The sequence below is a fragment of the Oncorhynchus masou genome, unplaced genomic scaffold (assembly GCF_036934945.1).
Source record: "Oncorhynchus masou masou isolate Uvic2021 unplaced genomic scaffold, UVic_Omas_1.1 unplaced_scaffold_1289, whole genome shotgun sequence".
Lineage (NCBI taxonomy): Eukaryota > Metazoa > Chordata > Actinopteri > Salmoniformes > Salmonidae > Oncorhynchus > Oncorhynchus masou.
Genome location: NW_027002735.1, coordinates 86,272 through 105,432, shown reverse-complemented (window position 1 = coordinate 105,432; position 19,161 = coordinate 86,272). Strand labels below are relative to the sequence as shown.

Here is a 19,161-nt window from a genome sequence, read left to right as displayed (position 1 = left end):
ATGCAGTAGAGCCAGCCATAGAGGCATTTTGCTGGGCCATAGAGAATGCAGTAGAGCCAGTCATAGAGGCATTTTGCTGGGCCATAGAGAATGCAGTAGAGCCAGCCATAGAGGCATTTTGCTGGCCTTTAGAGAACGCAGTAGAGCCAGTCATAGAGGCATTTTGCTGGCCCTTAGAGAATGCAGTAGAGCCAGTCATAGAGGCATTTTGCTAGGCCATAGAGAACACAGTAGAGGTCTGCTCTCTACTAGACAACCAGTCTAGAGTTCTGTTGAAATAGGAGATGTTTATCATGGCATATTTGACACACACTGCTACTAATAATAAAACTCATGGACTGACTGAATCGTGGACTGACCGAATCGTGGACTGACTGAATCGTGGACTGACTGAATTGTGGACTGACTGAATTGTGGACTGACTTAATTGTGGACTGGCTGAATCGTGGACTGACTGAATCGTGGACTGACTGAATTGTGGACTGGCTGAATCGTGGACTGACTGAATCGTGGACTGACTGAATTGTGGACTGACCGATGGACCGACTGAATCGTGGACTGACTGAATCGTGGACTGACTGAATCGTGGACTGACCGAATCGTGGACTGACCGAATCGTGGACTGACTGAATCGTGGACTGACTGAATCGTGGACTGACCGAATCGTGGACTGACTAAATCGTGGACTGACTGAATCGTGGACTGACCGAATCGTGGACTGACCGAATCGTGGACTGACCGAATCGTGGACTGACTGAATCGTGGACTGACTGAATCGTGGACTGACCGAATCGTGGACTGACTGAATCGTGGACTGACCGAATCGTGGACTGACCGAATCGTGGACTGACTGAATCGTGGACTGACTGAATCGTGATCTGACTTGTGCGGCTGGGGCCACTGGCTGCTTTTGTGTGATTACCCACAATGCCTTTCAATGTCTTTCTCTGGACGTGCCATTTTTTCCACCTCTATTGATGGATGGGTTGACTTGATGCTTTGAATGGCAGATCTCCTCCTAGACCTTCCACTCCCATTGTGTTGCTGGGCCAGATAGAGAGAGAGAGAGAGGGACCAGAAGGAGAGAAGGCATTGAGCTCCAGTATAATTTAAAAGTCTAAGTCAGTAGTCTGCTGGTCTTGATAAGAATTAGTTATAAATGACAGCTGAGATTAAATAGAGCAGTAATGAGAGAAGGATATTTGAATATGGTAGTTTTACCTGCTGCTGAATGAATGAATGAATGCAACCCTTCCCTTATGGGAATAATTGACACACAAACAAACATTACAATAATTCACTATGATAATTAAATGATAATTCTTCTTCCAGTGTTCTCTGCATTGCGCATTCCATAAAGAGTGAAAAAAAATAATCTATATATATCTCAATACCTAATAGAAAATAAGGTTATCCTGCTAGTGTTTGTCATTATAGCTGGTTTAGGGATGTGTTTATTCCTATCTATATAATGAGTGTTTGTCATTATAGCTGGTTTAGGGATGTGTTTATTCCTATCTATATAATGAGTGTTTGTCATTATAGCTGGTTTAGGGATGTGTTTATTCTTCTCTATATAATGAGTGTTTGTCATTATAGCTGGGTTAGGGATGTGTTTATTCCTCTCTATATAATGAGTGTTTGTCATTATAGCTGGGTTAGGGATGTGTTTATTCCTATCTATATAATGAGTGTTTGTCATTATAGCTGGTTTAGGGATGCGTTTAGCTACAATGCCCTGTCTATATAATAAGTGTGTATACCAAGCTGTTTAAATACAAAGATTTCAACCCTTAGCAAACCTCACCTCTAGAAAACCCATTGTCTGTATATTAGACTAGGTTTTCATTTTGTTCAAATTTCTTTTAAACTATTGATTGGCATCGCAGTGTTATAACAAACCTAAACCTCATAGTAGTAATGGTAGGTTTGAGTTTAGTAATTGAACATGTAACAGTAGCCTAGTGTTGTGATCTAGGTGAGATGAAGGCAGGCTGTCTGCAGAAGGATTACCTGGCTGGTCTCAGGGGAGCCTGACCCCTGACCTCTATAATAAAAGGGGAGGGCCCCAGACAAAAGACTGGTTTAGACCCAGAGAACACAACACACTGGAAACGTATCCCTTGTCCCCAATGTGATTTAATACTCTGGTATGTCTCACCTTTTCCTCTTAAAGATCCCTGCCTCTACTGCTTCATTTTCCTCCTCTTAAAGATTCCTGCCTCTACTGCTTCCTGTTTCCTCCTCTTAAAGATTCCTGCCTCTACTGCTTCCTTTTCCTCCTCTTAAAGATTCCTGCCTCTACTGCTTCCTTTTCCTCCTCTTAAAGATTCCTGCCTCTACTTTCCTTTTCCTCCTCTTAAAGATTCCAACCATTCCTTTCACTGACTCAATGTTTTGAGGGGAAAATGGGCGAACAGTGAACACTTGAAATGTAGCCAACCAACGCGAGGAGTGGACATGTGACGCTTTGGATAGTTTAAAGAACCTTTGGCTGCCTGGTGGAGCTGGGGGAGGTAGATATTTTAAAGAACCGTTGGCTGCCTGGCTGGAGCTGGGGAGGTAGATATTTTAAAGAACCTTTGGCTGCCTGGCTGGAGCTGGGGGAGGTAGATATTTTAAAGAACCGTTGGCTGCCTAGCTGGAGCTGGGGGAGGTAGATAGTTTAAAGAACCGTTCCCTGGCTGGAGCTGGGGGAGGTAGATATTTTAAAGAACCTTTGGCTGCCTAGCTGGAGCTGGGGAGGTAGATAGTTTAAAGAACCGTTGGCTGCCTGGCTGGAGCTGGGGAGGTAGATAGTTTAAAGAACCGTTGGCTGCCTAGCTGGAGCTGGGGAGGTAGATAGTTTAAAGAACCGTTGGCTGCCTGGCTGGAGCTGGGGGAGGTAGATGGTTTAAAGAACCGTTGGCTGCCTAGCTGGAGCTGGGGAGGTAGATAGTTTAAAGAACCGTTGGCTGCCTGGCTGGAGCTGGGGAAGTAGATAGTTTAAAGAACCGTTGGCTGCCTGGCTGGAGCTGGGGAGGTAGATAGTTTAAAGAACCGTTGGCTGCCTGGCTGGAGCTGGGGGAGGTAGATATTTTAAAGAACCGTTGGCTGCCTGGCTGGAGCTGGGGGAGGTAGATATTTTAAAGAACCTTTGGCTGCCTGGCTGGAGCTGGGAGGTAGATAGTTTAAAGAACCTTTGGCTGCCTGGCTGGAGCTGGGGGAGGTAGATATTTTAAAGAACCGTTGGCTGCCTGGCTGGAGCTGGGGGAGGTAGATAGTTTAAAGAACCTTTGGCTGCCTGGCTGGAGCTGGGGGAGGTAGATATTTTAAAGAACCTTTGGCTGCCTAGCTGGAGCTGGGGGAGGCAGATTGCTTGTGTGTGGAATTGAATTGGAAGTCGTGTTATGTATGAAGTCTGACTTTGAGCTGTGGCTTTTGAATCAAAGCGGGAAGATGAAAGTTGTTATTCATGTGTGTCAGACGGTGTTTGATCTACTGGTGCTGCAGAGTGGAGACTCGCTCAGAGTGGAGACTCGCTCAGAGTGGAGACTCGCTCAGAGTGGAGACTCGCTCAGAGTGGAGACTCGCTTCACCTCAGTGGAATTCTTAACGCGTATCGGAACAGACAGTGATTGATTTGTGTGTGTGTGTGTGTGTGTGTGTGTGTGTGTGTCCAGGAAGTCCTCCTGTTTTGACTCCCAGAACCGTAGCTCCCCTTTTCATAAGCCATAATACCATGGATTCATTCAACAATAGCTGAATTTAAAAGCAACATTATTAAATGAACCTTGGGTAAGAAACAAACAGCTATGGTCATTATAAGCTATGTTTTCAGTTGTTGTTGATGACTGAATTCCTGCTGATGGTGCAGTGGCAAATAACTTCCCATCATGATTTTCTAATTCCACCTTCTGCCTTTCCTCTCGTTTCAGTCACCCTCCCCAAGGCCCTCTTCCTCCCAGCCTCCTCCTCTCCCCCCGCCCCCTCCAGACGCTCCATGCAGTCCCCCTCCTCCTATCGCCTGCCCCATCCGCTGCCCCCTCTGCCCGTGCGGAAGGGTGTCCGGGGCCGGCGCCCCAAACTGCAGACCATCGCCCTGCTCAAGGCAGCGGCGGAGGCAGCGGCGGAGGCTGCTCTGAATGGGACGCCACAGGTCTCCGGCTCCCAGCTGGCACCCAGACCCCATAAGAAGAGGGGCCCAAGCCTGGGAGCAAGGTAAGGGCCTATGGTCAATGAACCAGTTTCCTGGATCCAGATTGAGTTTAGTACTGGACTGAAAAAGTATGCTTATTGGAACAGCAGTTGTATTGTCTGTCTGTTTAATGAAATGTGTGACTGGTTGCAGCGATTGGCTCCAGTTAACACATTTTCCCTCCAGTCCAATCACTTTACACAATGTTGTATGACGACATCACAGTGGTATTACTACAGTAGGGGTGCTGTGTCGTGTCGGTATATGATAGGGGAGAGTTGTCATTGAACGGCAGCGTAGTGGTTAGAGCGTTGGACTAGTAACCGGAAGGTTGCAAGTTCAAACCCCCGAGCTGACAAGATACAAATCTGTCGTTCTGCCCCTGAACAGGCAGTTAACCCACTGTTCCTAGGCCGTCATTGAAAATAAGAATTTGTTCTTAACTGACTTGCCTGGTTAAATAAATGTGAAATAAAAAAAGGTTGTGTTTGTTCAGAGGAAGCCACGTGTGCTGCCCTCCTCGGGGACAGGCTCTGTATATACTACAGCCTCTGAGACCAGACTGATCAACGTTCATGGACCCAAGGACAACAGCCCTGGAGTGGTCTCCACAGGTAAGACTCAGTCCTGTCAGATAAACATTAACATAAGGATTAAGGACAACAGCCCTGGAGTGGTCTCCACAGGTAAGACTCAGTCCTGTCAGATAAACATTAACATAAGGATTAAGGACAACAGCCCTGGAGTGGTCTCCACAGGTAAGACTCAGTCCTGTCAGATAAACATTAACATTATTATTAAGGACAACAGCCCTGGAGTGGTCTCCACAGGTAAGACTCAGTCCTGTCAGATAAACATTAACATAATTATTAAGGACAACAGCCCTGGAGTGGTCTCCACAGGTAAGACTCAGTCCTGTCAGATAAACATTAACATTATTATTAAGGACAACAGCCCTGGAGTGGTCTCCACAGGTAAGACTCAGTCCTGTCAGATAAACATTAACATTATTATTAAGGACAACAGCCCTGGAGTGGTCTCCACAGGTAAGACTCAGTCCTGTCAGATAAACATTAACATTATTATTAAGGATTAAGGACAACAGCCCTGAGTGGTCTCCACAGGTAAGACTCAGTCCTGTCAGATAAACATTAACATAAGGATTAAGGACAACAGCCCTGGAGTGGTCTCCACTGGAAGACTCAGTCCTGTCAGATAAACATTAACATTATTATTAATAGATTAAGGACAACAGCCCTGAGTGGTGTCACAGGTATGACTCAGTCCTGTCAGATAAACATTAACATAAGGATTAAGGACAGACAGCCCATGGAGTGGTCTCCACAGGTAAGAAAACTCAGTCCTGTCAGATAAACATTAACATAACTGATTAAGGACAACAGCCCTGTGTGTAGTGGTCTCCACAGGTAAGACTCAGTCCTGTCAGATAAACATTAACATATGGATTAAGGACAACAGCCCCTGGAGTGGTCTCCACAGGTAAAAGACTCAGTCCATGTCAGATAAACACTCACATATAGGATTAAGGACAACAGCCCTGGAGTGGTCTAACTGGTAAGACTCAGTCCTTGTCAGATAAACATTAACATAAGGATTAAGGATCTAACAGCCCTGGAGTGGTCTCCACAGGTAAGACTCAGTCCTGTTCAGATGAAACATTAACATAAGGATTAAGGACAACAGCCCAGCTGGTCTCCACAGGTAAGACTCAGTCCTGTCAGATAAACAACATAAGCATAAGGATTAAGGACAACAGCCCTGGAGTGGTCTCCACAGGTAAGACTGGTCCTGTCAGATAAACATTAACATGAGGATTAAGGACCATCAGCCCTGGAGTGGTCTCCACAGGTAAGACTCAGTCCTGTTCAGATAAACATTAACAGTAAGGATTAAGGACAACAGCCCTGGAGTGGTTTAACAGGTAAGACTCAGTCCTGTCAGATAAACATTAACATAAGGATTAAGGACAATCTGCCCTGGAGTGGTCTCCACAGGTAAGACTCAGTCCTGTCAGATAAACATTAACATAAGGATTAAGGACAACAGCCCTGGAGTGGTTCCACAGGTAAGACTCAGTCCTGTCAGATAAACATTAACATAAGGATTAAGGACAACAGCCTGGAGTGGTCTCCACAGGTAAGACTCAGTCCTGTCACATAAATAATACAGTCATGGTATTATTCTGAGGATTAACTGGATCAACAGCCCTGGAGTGGTCTCCACAGGTAAGACTCAGCTGTCCTGTCAGATAAACATTAACATTGATGCAGTTTAACAGATCTGAGTGATTAACACTAGAACAAGAGACCAGCTGGACTGCTGGAACAGTCTCTTGTTCTGACTGCTGGAACAGTCCAGCTGGAACATTAGGAACACCTGATCTTTCCTCTAGACATAGACTGATCAGGTGAATCCAGGTTGAAGCTATGATCCCTTATTGATGTCACTTGTTAAAGTCCACTGGTCAATCAGTGTAGATGAAGGAGGAGACAGGTTAAACAAGGATTGTTAAGCCTTGAGACAATTGGAACATGGATTGTGTTTGTGTGGTCATTCAGAGGTGAATGGGCAAAACAAAGGATTTAAGTGCCTTTGAAGTCCAGGGTATGGTAGTAGGTGCATCTAGGCACACCGGTTTGGGTCAAGAACTGCAACGCTGCTGGGGTTTTCCACTCAACAGTTTCCTGTGTTCTCAAGAATGGTCCACCACTCAAAGGACATCCAGCCATCTTGACGCAACTGTGGGAAGCATTAGAGTCAATATGGTCCAGCATCTCTTTGGAACGCTTTAACCTTGTAGAGTCCAGGCCTGGAGCAGTCCAATTGAGGCATTGTTCTGAGGGAAAAGGGAGCAGTGCAACTCCATGTTAGGAAGGTCTTCCTAATGTTTGGTACACTTGTATGATATTCACATCTAGAGCAGTCCAGCTGGTCCCTTGTTCTGAGTGATTTAACTGGTCCATCTAGAGCAGTCCAGCTGGTCCCTTGTTCTGAGTGATTTAACTGGTCCATCTCCAACTGGTCTCTTGTTCTGAGTGATTTAACTGGTCCATCTAGAGCAGTCCAACTGGTCCCTTGTTCTGAGTGATTTAACGGGTCCATCTAGAGCAGTCCAGCTGGTCCCTTGTTCTGAGTGATTTAACTGGTCCACCTAGAGCAGTCCAACTGGTCCCTTGTTCTGAGTGATTTAACTGGTCCATCTAGAGCAGTCCAGCTGGTCCCTTGTTCTGAGTGATTTAACTGGTCCATCTAGAGCAGTCCAACTGGTCCCCTGTTCTGAGTGATTTAACTGGTCCATCTAGAGCAGTCCAGCTGGTCCCTTGTTCTGAGTGATTTAACTGGTCCATCTAGAGCAGTCCAGCTGGTCCCTTGTTCTGAGTGATTTAACTGGTCCATCTAGAGCAGTCCAACTGGTCCCTTGTTCTGAGTGATTTAACTGGTCCATCTAGAGCAGTCCAGCTGGTCATTGTTCTGAGTGATTTAACTGGTCCATCTAGAATGAGGTCCCTTGTTCTGACAGTTTTAACTCAGCTTCCTGGTCCCTTGTTCCTGACCTGGTCCATCTAGAGCCCAGTGTGTGTACTGTGAACAACTGCACGGAGCCAGCTGGTCCCACCTGACAGGAAGCAGTTGCAGCAGCTGCCGGACCACTTTGGGCCAGCTGGTCCCGTTCAACACTGTCCTACAGCAGGCTGTTCAGGTTCTGAGTGATTTAACTGTGTCCATCTAAGCAGTCCAACTGGTCCTTGTTCAGCTTCCATCTACAGTCGCAGTCCGACGGAGGATTTAGGTCCATCTAGAGGTATGTTAGCAGAGATCACCAGAGGTATTATAGCCATAGATATAGAACCCTTGACAGGAGGAGAGATCATCAGAGCAGTATGGTCCTTGTTAGATGATTTAACAGAGCAGTCATCAGAGGTATTATAGCCATAGATGTATAACCCTAGACAGGAGGAGAGATCATCAGAGGTTATCCATCTAGAGCAGCCATAGATGTATAACCCTAGAGGAGGAGAGATCATCAGAGGTATTATAGCCATAGATATAGAACCCTAGACAGGAGGAGAGATCCCTCAGAGGTGATTTAGCAGAGATCATCAGAGGTCCAGCTGGTATTGCCATAGATGTATAACCCTAGATAGGAGGAGAGATCATCAGAGGTATGTTAGCAGAGATCATCAGAGGTATTATAGCCATAGATGTATAACTCTAGATAGAGGAGAGATCATCAGAGGTATGTTAGCCATAGATGTATAACCCTAGATAGGCTGATGTCATGTAGTCCCTATACATCAGAATGGAATAGTCATCAGCAATTTTAGCTGGGGCCTGTCCTGATACAGATATGGTCTGTGGTTATAGCTAGTGTAGTATTTTAACCGCATTGTTCTCATGACATCATGAGGTGTTCTATGGTTGTGTAATGACAGGAGGTCGGTGAACTGCTGTGCTGACGTGCATGAGTAACTGAGCTTGCCTGTGAGCTGAAGACTTCAAGCTAATGCCTGTAGCCTTTAGTTCAGCTCGAGAACACAGTCCTGTATCAGACTGGTTTATAGCCAGATGGTCCAACCCTAGACTGGAGGAGAAACACTAGTGTTGCTACTCACAGAGGTGACATGATGATGTATAACCCAGACAGGAGAAGACCCCAGAGGTATTAGACCGTCTACTCTACACAGGAACTCTATATTCAAGGATAGTTCATCAGTCCTCATTAAAATAATGGCAATTCCAAATGGGAAACCCTGGGGGAGGCTGGGGATCATCAGGCGGTAGGAGATATGATAGCCATAGATGAGCCCAGATGGAGCACATCAGATAATGCCTAGATGGGATAACCCCTAGACAGGAGGGGAGCAGCAGCTGATGTCATGTGTAGACAGGGGGGAGCTCATCAGAGATTATAGCCATAGATGTATAACCCTAGACAGGAGGGAGATCATCAGGGGTATTAGTCCGTGATGTATAACCCTAGACAGGAGGAGATCATCAGATGCTTATAGCCATAGTTACTGCACCATAGAAACCAAATAATAATGTCTTTACTGCGCCATAGAAACCAAGATCATCAATGTCTTTACTGCACCATAGAAAACCAACAGGAGGATAGATCATCATTTTATTGCGCCATAGAAACCAAATAATCAGAGTCTGTTATTGTGCCGTAGAAACCAAATAATCATGTCTGTTACTGCATAGATAGAAACCAAATAATAATGTCTTTATGCGCCATAGAAACCAAATAATAATGTCTTTACTGCACCATAGAAACTAAATAATAATGTATTGTTTGCAGCCATAGAAACCAAATAATCATGTCATTATTGTGCCGTAGAAACCAAATAATCATGTCTGTTACTGCGCCATAGAAACCAAATAATAATGTCTTTACTGCGCCATAGAAACCAAATAATCATGTCTGTACTGCACCATAGAAACCAAATAATAATGTTTTTTACTGCGCCATAGAAACCAAATAATCATGTCTGTTATTGACATGATGAAACCAAATAATCATGTGTTACTGCGCCGTAGAAGACCCAATATTAATGTCTTTACTGCGCCATAAAACCAAATGGGAATCATGTCTGTAGGCACCATAGGCAAATAATAATGTGGTTGACTGCAGCCATAGAAACCAACAATGCATGTATGTTACTGATGTCATGTGTCTGAAACCAAATAATCATGTAACTGTTTGGGACTGCACCATAGAAACCAAATAATAATGTCTGTTACGGCGCCATAGAAACTGATGCTGTCTGTACTGCACCATAGAAACCAAATAATAATGTTTTTTACTGCACCATAGAAACCAAATAATCATGTCTGTTATTGTGCCGTAGAAACCAAATAATAATGTCTTTACTGCGCCATAGAAACCAAATAATCATGTCTGTTATTGTGCCATAGAAACCAAATAATAATGTCTTTACTGCGCCATAAAAACCAAATAATAATGTCTTTACTGCGCCATAGAAACCAAATAATCATGTCTGTTATTGTGCCATAGAAACCAAATAATAATGTCTTTACTGCGCCGTAGAAACCAAATAATAATGCCTTTACTGCACCATAGAAACCAAATAATAATGTCTTTACTGCGCCATAGAAACCAAATAATCATGTCTGTTATTGTGCCATAGAAACCAAATAATAATGTCTTTACTGCGCCATAGAAACCAAATAATAATGTCTTTACTGCGCCATAAAACCAAATAATAATGTCTTTACTGCGCCATAGAAACCAAATAATCATGTCTTTACTGCGCCATAGAAACCAAATAATAATGTCTTTACTGCGCCATAAAAACCAAATAATAATGTCTTTACTGCGCCATAGAAACCAAATAATAATGTCTTTACTGCGCCATAGAAACCAAATAATCATGTCTGTTATTGTACCATAGAAACCAAATAATAATGTCTTTACTGCGCCATAGAAACCAAATAATCATGTCTGTTACTGCACCATAGAAACCAAATAATCATGTCTGTTATTGTGCCGTAGAAACCAAATAATCATGTCTGTTATTGTGCCGTAGAAACCAAATAATCATGTCTGTTACTGCGCCATAGAATCATGGTTCTCATGGTTCTCTCTTCTTCCTCTACAGCAGCTAAATGGTGAGCAATATGTTTGGAACATGGAATCACAATAAAATCACAGTATCAATCGCAATAGATATAGAATTGTGAGAATCTCCATGCATAAGTATGGTGATAATATGGTATGGTCAGGTCCCTAACAGATAGTGTTTCAACAGCTAGGTAAAGAGCTATGTGATGTATGTCTGGTAAAGTCAGTCACATCTCCATCTGCTGAGTGCCTCTGCCTGCCTCTCTCAGCCCAGATACATACAGTTGAAGTCGGAAGTTTACATACACCTTAGCCAAACACATTTAAACTTAGTTTTTCACAATTCCTGACATTTAATCCTAGTAAAAATTCCCTGTTTTAGGTCAGTTAGGGTCAGCACTTTATATTAAGAATGTGAAATGTCAGAATAATAGTAGAGAGAATTATTTCTTTCAGCTTTTATTTCTTTCATCACATTCCCAGTGGGTCAGAAGTTTACAAACACTCAATTAGTATTTTCTAACATTGCCTTTAAATTGTTTAACTTGGGTCAAACGCTTTCGGGTAACCCCACAATAAGTTGGGTGAATTTTGGCCCATTCCTCCTGACAGAGCTGATGTAACTAAGTCAGGTTTGTAGGCCCTCTTGCTGTCCCAGGCCTTCAGTGCCTCTGTAATCAGCTAGATACCATATGACTGTGTCTATCTGTTCTGTCTCCCATCCTGCAGTGTGGTCTGATGGGGGGATCCACTATGTCAAGCTGCCACAGGCCTTCAGTGCCTCTGTAATCAGCTAGATACCATATGACTGTGTCTATCTGTTCTGTCTCCCATCCTGCAGTGCAGTCTGATGGGGGGATCCACTATGTCAAGCTGCCACAGGCCTCCTCTGCCTCCTTTGTGCTCAGGTTCATGGAGACTCTGTGTCACCAGCTGCAGAGTGACAACCTGTTCTCCTCCCAACCCTTCAGCCCTGCATTCATGGCCTCCACTGGACACACAGCTGCCACAGGCCTTCAGCCGTCAGGTAATGCAGCAAACCATGGTGACTGTGTGTGTGTGTGTGTGTGTTTGTGTGTGGTGTGTGTGGTGATGTGTGTGTGAGCAGGCCTTAGTCCTTGTCACAAAGCCACATAGCCAGCATGTATTTTCCATCAACCTACACCATCAACAGTCACATTAGAAACAGTGGCTATTTCTCTAGTATTCCATTGGTCATCTATGATGTCATCGCATTTCCTTCAACAGGTCACCTGACCCTCATGAATTCATGGCCTCATGAACACATAAACACAAGTCTATAGAGATTTCAGTGGCCCTCGTTGGCAGTGGCTGATGAAACATCAGACCCCTCTATAAACACAAGTCTATAGAGATCTCAGTGGCCCTCGGTTGGCAGTAGCTGATGAAACATCAGACCCCCTATAAACACAAGTCTATAGAGATCTCAGTGGCCCTCGGTTGGCAGTAGCTGATGAAACATCAGACCCCTCTATAAACACAAGTCTATAGAGATCTCAGTGGCCCTCGGTTGGCAGTAGCTGATGAAACATCAGACCCCTCTATAAACACAAGTCTATAGAGATCTCAGTGGCCCTCGGTTGGCAGTAGCTGATGCCGTCTCTTGTCCCTCCTCTGTTGTCTTCAGTAAAAGAAGAGATGTCAGAGGCCTTGTCCATAGCCAGAGGCTCCGGAGGAAGGAGCAGGCGCTTCCAGATGGACAGAGACAGGGACTGTAACCTTTACCCTTCTCCCCTGTCCTCCTCCAAACGGCTGCACAGCACAGAGGCACACCCCTCGGAAGGTACACTAACACCCCCTCAGCCTCAGAGCGACCCCTGGTGCACTCACTGGGGATACATCTCAATAGTTTGAAATGACCTCCTGTCCTTCCTTTGTCATCTCGTCTCCTTCAGCACTGATATATAAGCACAAAATACAGGATAAGGAAAAGCTAAATGGAGGATAGCTACCCAGGAATGGACTTACACCTGTCCAGTTCTTTAATGTCAGTGCAGATGAAATGAGGAGAGGAAGCCTCTCGACACTATTAAGATGCAGCCCAATGCTGAACTGGGCACTGTGATTAACTAGAAGGAGAGGAAGCCTCTCTACACTATTAAGATGCAGCCCAGTGCTGGACTGGGCACTGTGATTAACTAGAAGGAGAGGAAGCCTCTCTACACTATTAAGATGCAGCCCAGTGCTGGACTGGGCACTGTGATTAACTAGAAGGAGAGGATAGCACACTATTAAGATGCAGCCCAGTGCTGGACTGGGCACTGTGATTAACTAGAAGGAGAGGAAGCCTCTACACTATTAAGATGCAGCCCAGTGCTGGACTGGGCACTGTGATTAACTAGAAGGAGAGGAAGCCTCTCTACACTATTAAGATGCAGCCCAGTGCTGGACTGGGCACTGTGATTAACTAGAAGGAGAGGAAGCCTCTACACTATTAAGATGCAGCCCAGTGCTGGACTGGGCACTGTGATTAACTAGAAGGAGAGGAAGCCTCTCTACACTATTAAGATGCAGCCCAGTGCTGGACTGGGCACTGTGATTAACTAGAAGGAGAGGAAGCCTCTACACTATTAAGATGCAGCCCAGTGCTGGACTGGGCACTGTGATTAACTAGAAGGAGAGGAAGCCTCTACACTATTAAGATGCAGCCCAGTGCTGGACTGGGCACTGTGATTAACTAGAAGGAGAGGAAGCCTCTACACTATTAAGATGCAGCCCAGTGCTGGACTGGGCACTGTGATTAACTAGAAGGAGAGGAAGCCTCACTACACTATTAAGATGCAGCCCAGTGCTGGACTGGGCACTGTGATTAACTAGAAGGAGAGGAAGCATCTCTACACTATTAAGATGCAGCCCAGTGCTGGACTGGGCACTGTGATTAACTAGAAGGAGAGGAAGCCTCTCTACACTATTAAGATGCAGCCCAGTGCTGGACTGGGCACTGTGATTAACTAGAAGGAGAGGAAGCCTCTACACTATTAAGATGCAGCCCAGTGCTGGACTGGGCACTGTGATTAACTAGAAGGAGAGGAAGCATCTCTACACTATTAAGATGCAGCCCAGTGCTGGACTGGGCACTGTGATTAACTAGAAGGAGAGGAAGCCTCTCGACACTATTAAGATGCAGCCCAGTGCTGGACTGGGCACTGTGATTAACTAGAAGGACCACTCTACTGAATTAATACAAATAACCACTTCCTCGTGTCCTCAGTAGCGTGATAGTCATCTTCCTTCTTATTACCTCCTGATTCTACATTATTGAAACATTTTCCTTAATGCATAACTGCTGTTTGGTTCATTAAAACTTCTGCTTGTATAGTTTATTAATGAAGTTTTAGTAACTGTACAGATATTGATGACCTGCCACTGTTCAATGTAATTGCATCAGCAACTAATGGCTAAGCTACCACTTCATGATTAATCACCAATCACCAAGCAGCTAACGGCTAAGCTACCACTTCATGATTAATCACCAAGCAGCTAACGGCTAAGCTACCACTTCATGATTAATCACCGATCACCAAGCAGCTAACGGTTAAGCTACCACTTCATGATTGATCACCAAGCAGCTAACGACTAAGCTACCACTTCATGATTAATCACCAATCACCAAGCAGCTAACGGCTAAGCTACCACTTCATGATTGATCACCAAGCAGCTAACGGCTGTTACTCACTTCGTGATTAATCACCAAGCAGCTAACGGCTAAGCAACCACTTCATGATTAATCACCATCACCAACTTCATGCTAATCACCAAGGCTAAGCTACCACTTCATGATTAATCACTGATCACCAAGCAGCTAACGGCTAAGCTACCACTTCGTGATTAATCACCAAGCAGCTAATGGCTAAGCTACAACTTCATGATTAATCACCAAGCAGCTAACGGCTAAGCAACCACTTCATGATTAATCACCGATCACCAAGCAGCAGCTAACGGCTAAGCTACCACTTCATGATTAATCACTGATCACCAAGCAGCTAACGGCTAAGCTACCACTTCATGATTAATCACCAAGCAGCTAACGGCTAAGCTACCACTTCATGATTAATCACCGATCACCAAGCAGCTAGCAGCTAACGGCTAAGCTACCACTTCATGATTAATCACCAATCATCAAACACTTGCTTAGCTTCTCATGACACATTATTAGATGGCATTTTACTTGAATAATTAATGTGTGTGTGACACTTGTATTAGTGTGTGTCTATACGCTGACGATCCTACCTCTCTCTTACCCTCCATCAGAGCCCCTTCCTCGCAGTGAGAACGGTTTAACTGAGGACCCTATGGACACCTCCACCTCTCCCTCCATGACCCCTCGCCCCCTGACACAACGCACCACCTCAGAGTACCGTGGCCAGGGGTCCAGCAGCCCCTACTACCCTGGGTCTGGCCCTGGTCACCCCCCACCACCACCCCTCAGGCGCCTGGCCCCCAACCCTTCCGACCTGGGGTCCAGAGGGCTACAGAGAAGAGTGGAAGGTAGGCCTTGTAAGAGCATAAACCCCATTGGCTGGCTGACTGGGCGGGCCTTGTGTGTGCCTCTAGATTCTAGTTGGCCATTTACGTTTGTTTGAATGTTGATTTTTTTTTTTGGGGGGGGCTAGGCTTCCTGTGTTGGAGCAGATCACATTCAACATTTTAGTAACTTAGCAGACGCTCGTATCCAGAGCGACTTAGTTAGTGCATTCATCTTAAGATAGCTAGGTGAGACAACCACACATCTCAGTCATAGTCAGTACATTTTCCCGGATGAAGCAGCTAAGACAGTGCTAGCAAGACAAGTTAGTTCAAGAAAAGCGATGGTGTTTATATTTTCATTCGTTTAACAGAAGTGTAGTCAGGTAGCAGTAAATATGTTGTCTAGCACTGCCACCTAGTGGACAATGCCATGGATATGTTGTGCCTTCCCTGTAAAGTCATTATCTTTATTTAACGAGGCAAGTCAGTTAAGAACAAATTCTTATTTTCAATGACAGCCTAGGAACAGTGGGTTAACTGCCTTGTTCAGGGTCAGAACGGCACCTTGTCAGCCTGGGGATTTGAAACCTTCGGCGCTTACCACCAGGCTAGTCCAACGCTCTGACCACCAGGCTACCTGCCTCAGCGCCCTGGACCACCAGGCCTGACCACCAGGCTACCTGCCTCCAACCACCAGGCTGGCTGACCACCACCAGGCTACCTGCCTCCAACGCTCTGACCACCAGGCTACCTGCCTCCAACGCCTGAACACCAGGCTACCTGCCTCCAACGCTCTGACCACCAGGCTACCTCCAGCGCTCCAAGGCGCTCTGACCACCAGGCTACCTGGCTCTCCCAACGCTCTGACCACCAGGCTACCTGCCTCCAACGCTCTGACCACCAGGCTACCTGCCTCCAACGCTCTGACCACCAGGCTACCTGCCTCCAACGCTCTGACCACCAGGCTACCTGCACCAGGCTACCCAACCACCAGGCTGGCTCCTGACCACCAGGCTACCTGGGCCTCCAACGCCTGACCACCAGGCTACCTGCCTCCAGCGCCCTCACCACCAGGCTACCTGCCTCCAGCGCTCTGACCACCAGGCTACCTGCCTCCAGCGCTCTCTGACCACCAGGCTACCTGCCTCCAGCGCTCCTGACCACCAGGCTACCTGCCTCCAGCGCTCTGACCCCAGGCTACCTGCCAACGCCCTGACCACCAGGCTACCTGCCGCCAACGCTCTGACCACCAGGCTACCCGCCTCCAACGCCTGACCACCAGGCTCCAACGCTCTGACCACCAGGCTACCCGCCTCCAACGCCCTGACCACCAGGCTACCTGCCGCCACGTTCTGACCACCAGGCTACCCAAGCCGCCAGCGCCTGACCACCAGGCTACCTGCCTCCAACGTTCTGACCACCAGGCTACCTGCCTCCAGCGCTCTGACCTCAGGCTACCTGCCGCCAACGCTCTGACCACCAGGCTATCTGCCTCCAGCGCTCTGACCACCAGGCTACCTGCCTCCAACGCCTGACCACCAGGCTACCTGTCTCCAGCGCTCTGACCACCAGGCTACCTGCCTCCAACGCCTGGGACCAGCGCTCCAGCGCTGACCACCAGGCTACCTGCCTCCAGCGCTCTGGACCACCAGGCTACCTGCCCAACGCTCCCACCAGGCTACCTGCCTCCAGCGCTGGACCACCAGGCTACCTGCCTCCAGCGGCCTGACCACCAGGCTACCTGCCTCCAACGTCCTGACCACCAGGCTACCTGCCTCCAGCCTTCCGGACCACCAGGCTACCCGCCTCCAGCGCCTCTGACCACCAGGCTACCTGCCGCCAACGCCTGACCACCAGGCTACCTGCCGCCAGCGCTCTGACCACCAGGCTACCTGCCTCCAACGCTCTGACCACCAGGCTACCTGCCTCCAACGCCTGACCAGGCCTGACCCTGAACACAGGCTACCTTGCCTCCAGCGCCTGGGACCACCAGGCTACCTGCCTCCAGCGCCTCTGACCACCAGGCTACCTGCCTCCAACGCTCTGACCACCAGGCTACCTGCCTCCAACGCTCTGACCACCAGGCTACCTGCCTCCAACGCCTGACCACCAGGCTACCTGCCTCCAGCGCCTACCAGGCTACCTGCCGCCTCTGTCAGTCTGAAAGAATTAGTATTCATGGTGGTTAACTAGAAAGGTGAGCATTGAATTCTGACTCTCTGCTGCTCTGTCTGTGTGTTCTGTTGTTCAGCTGCAAGCTCCACCACAGGTCCTGAGCACCTGGCAGCTGCAGACCGGGAGGCTGCAGCGGGGAACGGGGCCGAACGCCTTCCCTCCTGGTCTGTGGATGAGGTGATGCAGTTTGTCCACGACGCCGAATTCCCCAAACGCTCGGACCCCACGTGGAGCTCTTCAGAAAACACGTGAGTGGACCTTGATTGATTGATTTATTGATTGATGATGTTTCTTGTCCTTTTTCTCCCTTTGGAGCATCACTGCTGACAGAAGAAAGGAGACGAGGAGGCAGACACTACACTATTGAGATGCTCCCTAGATGTGTGTCTAAGTGCCGGGTGCAGGCCTGATGTTACACTATTGAGATGCTCCCTAGATGTGTGTCAAAGTGTCCCGGTCCAGGCCTGATGTTACACTATTGAGATGCTCCCTAGATGTGTGTCTAAGTGTCCCGGGTCCAGGCCTGATGTTACACTATTGAGATGCTCCCTAGATGTGTGTCTAAGTGCCCCGGGTCCAGGCCTGATGTTACACTATTGAGATGCTCCCTAGATGTGTGTCTAAGTGTCCCGGGTCCAGGCCTGATGTTACACTATTGAGATGCTCCCTAGATGTGTGTCTAAGTGTCCCGGGTCCAGGCCTGATGTTACACTATTGAGATGCTCCCTAGATGTGTGTCTAAGTGTCCCGGGTCCAGGCCTGATGTTACACTATTGAGATGCTCCCTAGATGTGTGTCTAAGTGTCCCGGGTCCAGGCCTGATGTTACACTATTGAGATGCTCCCTAGATTATTTCTATGTTGTGTAAAAATTCTATAAATATCCCCAAAAAATAAATTCCTCCTGGATATGTGTTAGGTGTCTGGCCTGGTTCTGATGTGCTCCAGCCCTCCTTGCTGTGTGTATGTCCCTGTCAGAGGCAGGAAGGGAGGACGTCTGTGTCACAGAGATAGATTTACAACAGTGTTCTAATTCTATTCCTATGGCCTGTGTCCTCTGTGTTTAGTCTATAACCTGGGAGACTAGCACTGGCCTGCCTCAGAACCTTCCCTACCTGTCTGGAGAGAATCACTTTCATTCCCTCCAGGAAAACCCAACTCTGTTCAACCAGACAGGCCATCTACAACGTAGTGAATGTTTACAGTACGACGCCAGACATTTTCTGTTGGAGTCTGGACATCTCCGCTCAGAGAGAATTATGTTGTTGTTCTGCTGTTATGTTGGTTCTGTGTTGGGGAAAATAGGTGCACCTATCACTGTTGAATGTTAAAAAACCCCACAACCTTTCATTTAGAAGAGTTAATCATAGATGTTTCGGCCATCTTGGCTGTCATCTTGTCCTGTGTTGGTGCTAAGAACCTCTTTCTGACTGCGTTTGTCTCTCGTCTTCAGGAGATCGACGGAAAGGCGCTGATGCTTCTACGTAGTGACATCATCATGAAGTACATGGGTCTGAAGCTAGGCCCCGCCCTCAAGCTATGTCACCACATCGAGAGGCTCAAACAGACCAAACAGTAACACTCACACACACATACACACACTCACACACACACACTCACATACACACACACACACACCCACACACACAAACACACATACACACATACACACACACACACACACACACACACACACACACACACACACACACACT

General features: G+C 46.9%; 1 pseudogene; it reads left to right on the top strand.

Moving 5' to 3' along the window:
• The window catches only part of LOC135530199 (polycomb protein SCMH1-like), a 53,118-nt pseudogene extending 33,963 nt beyond the window's left edge, over nt 1-19,155 (top strand).
• The last annotated feature ends 6 nt before the right edge of the window (nt 19,156-19,161 follow it).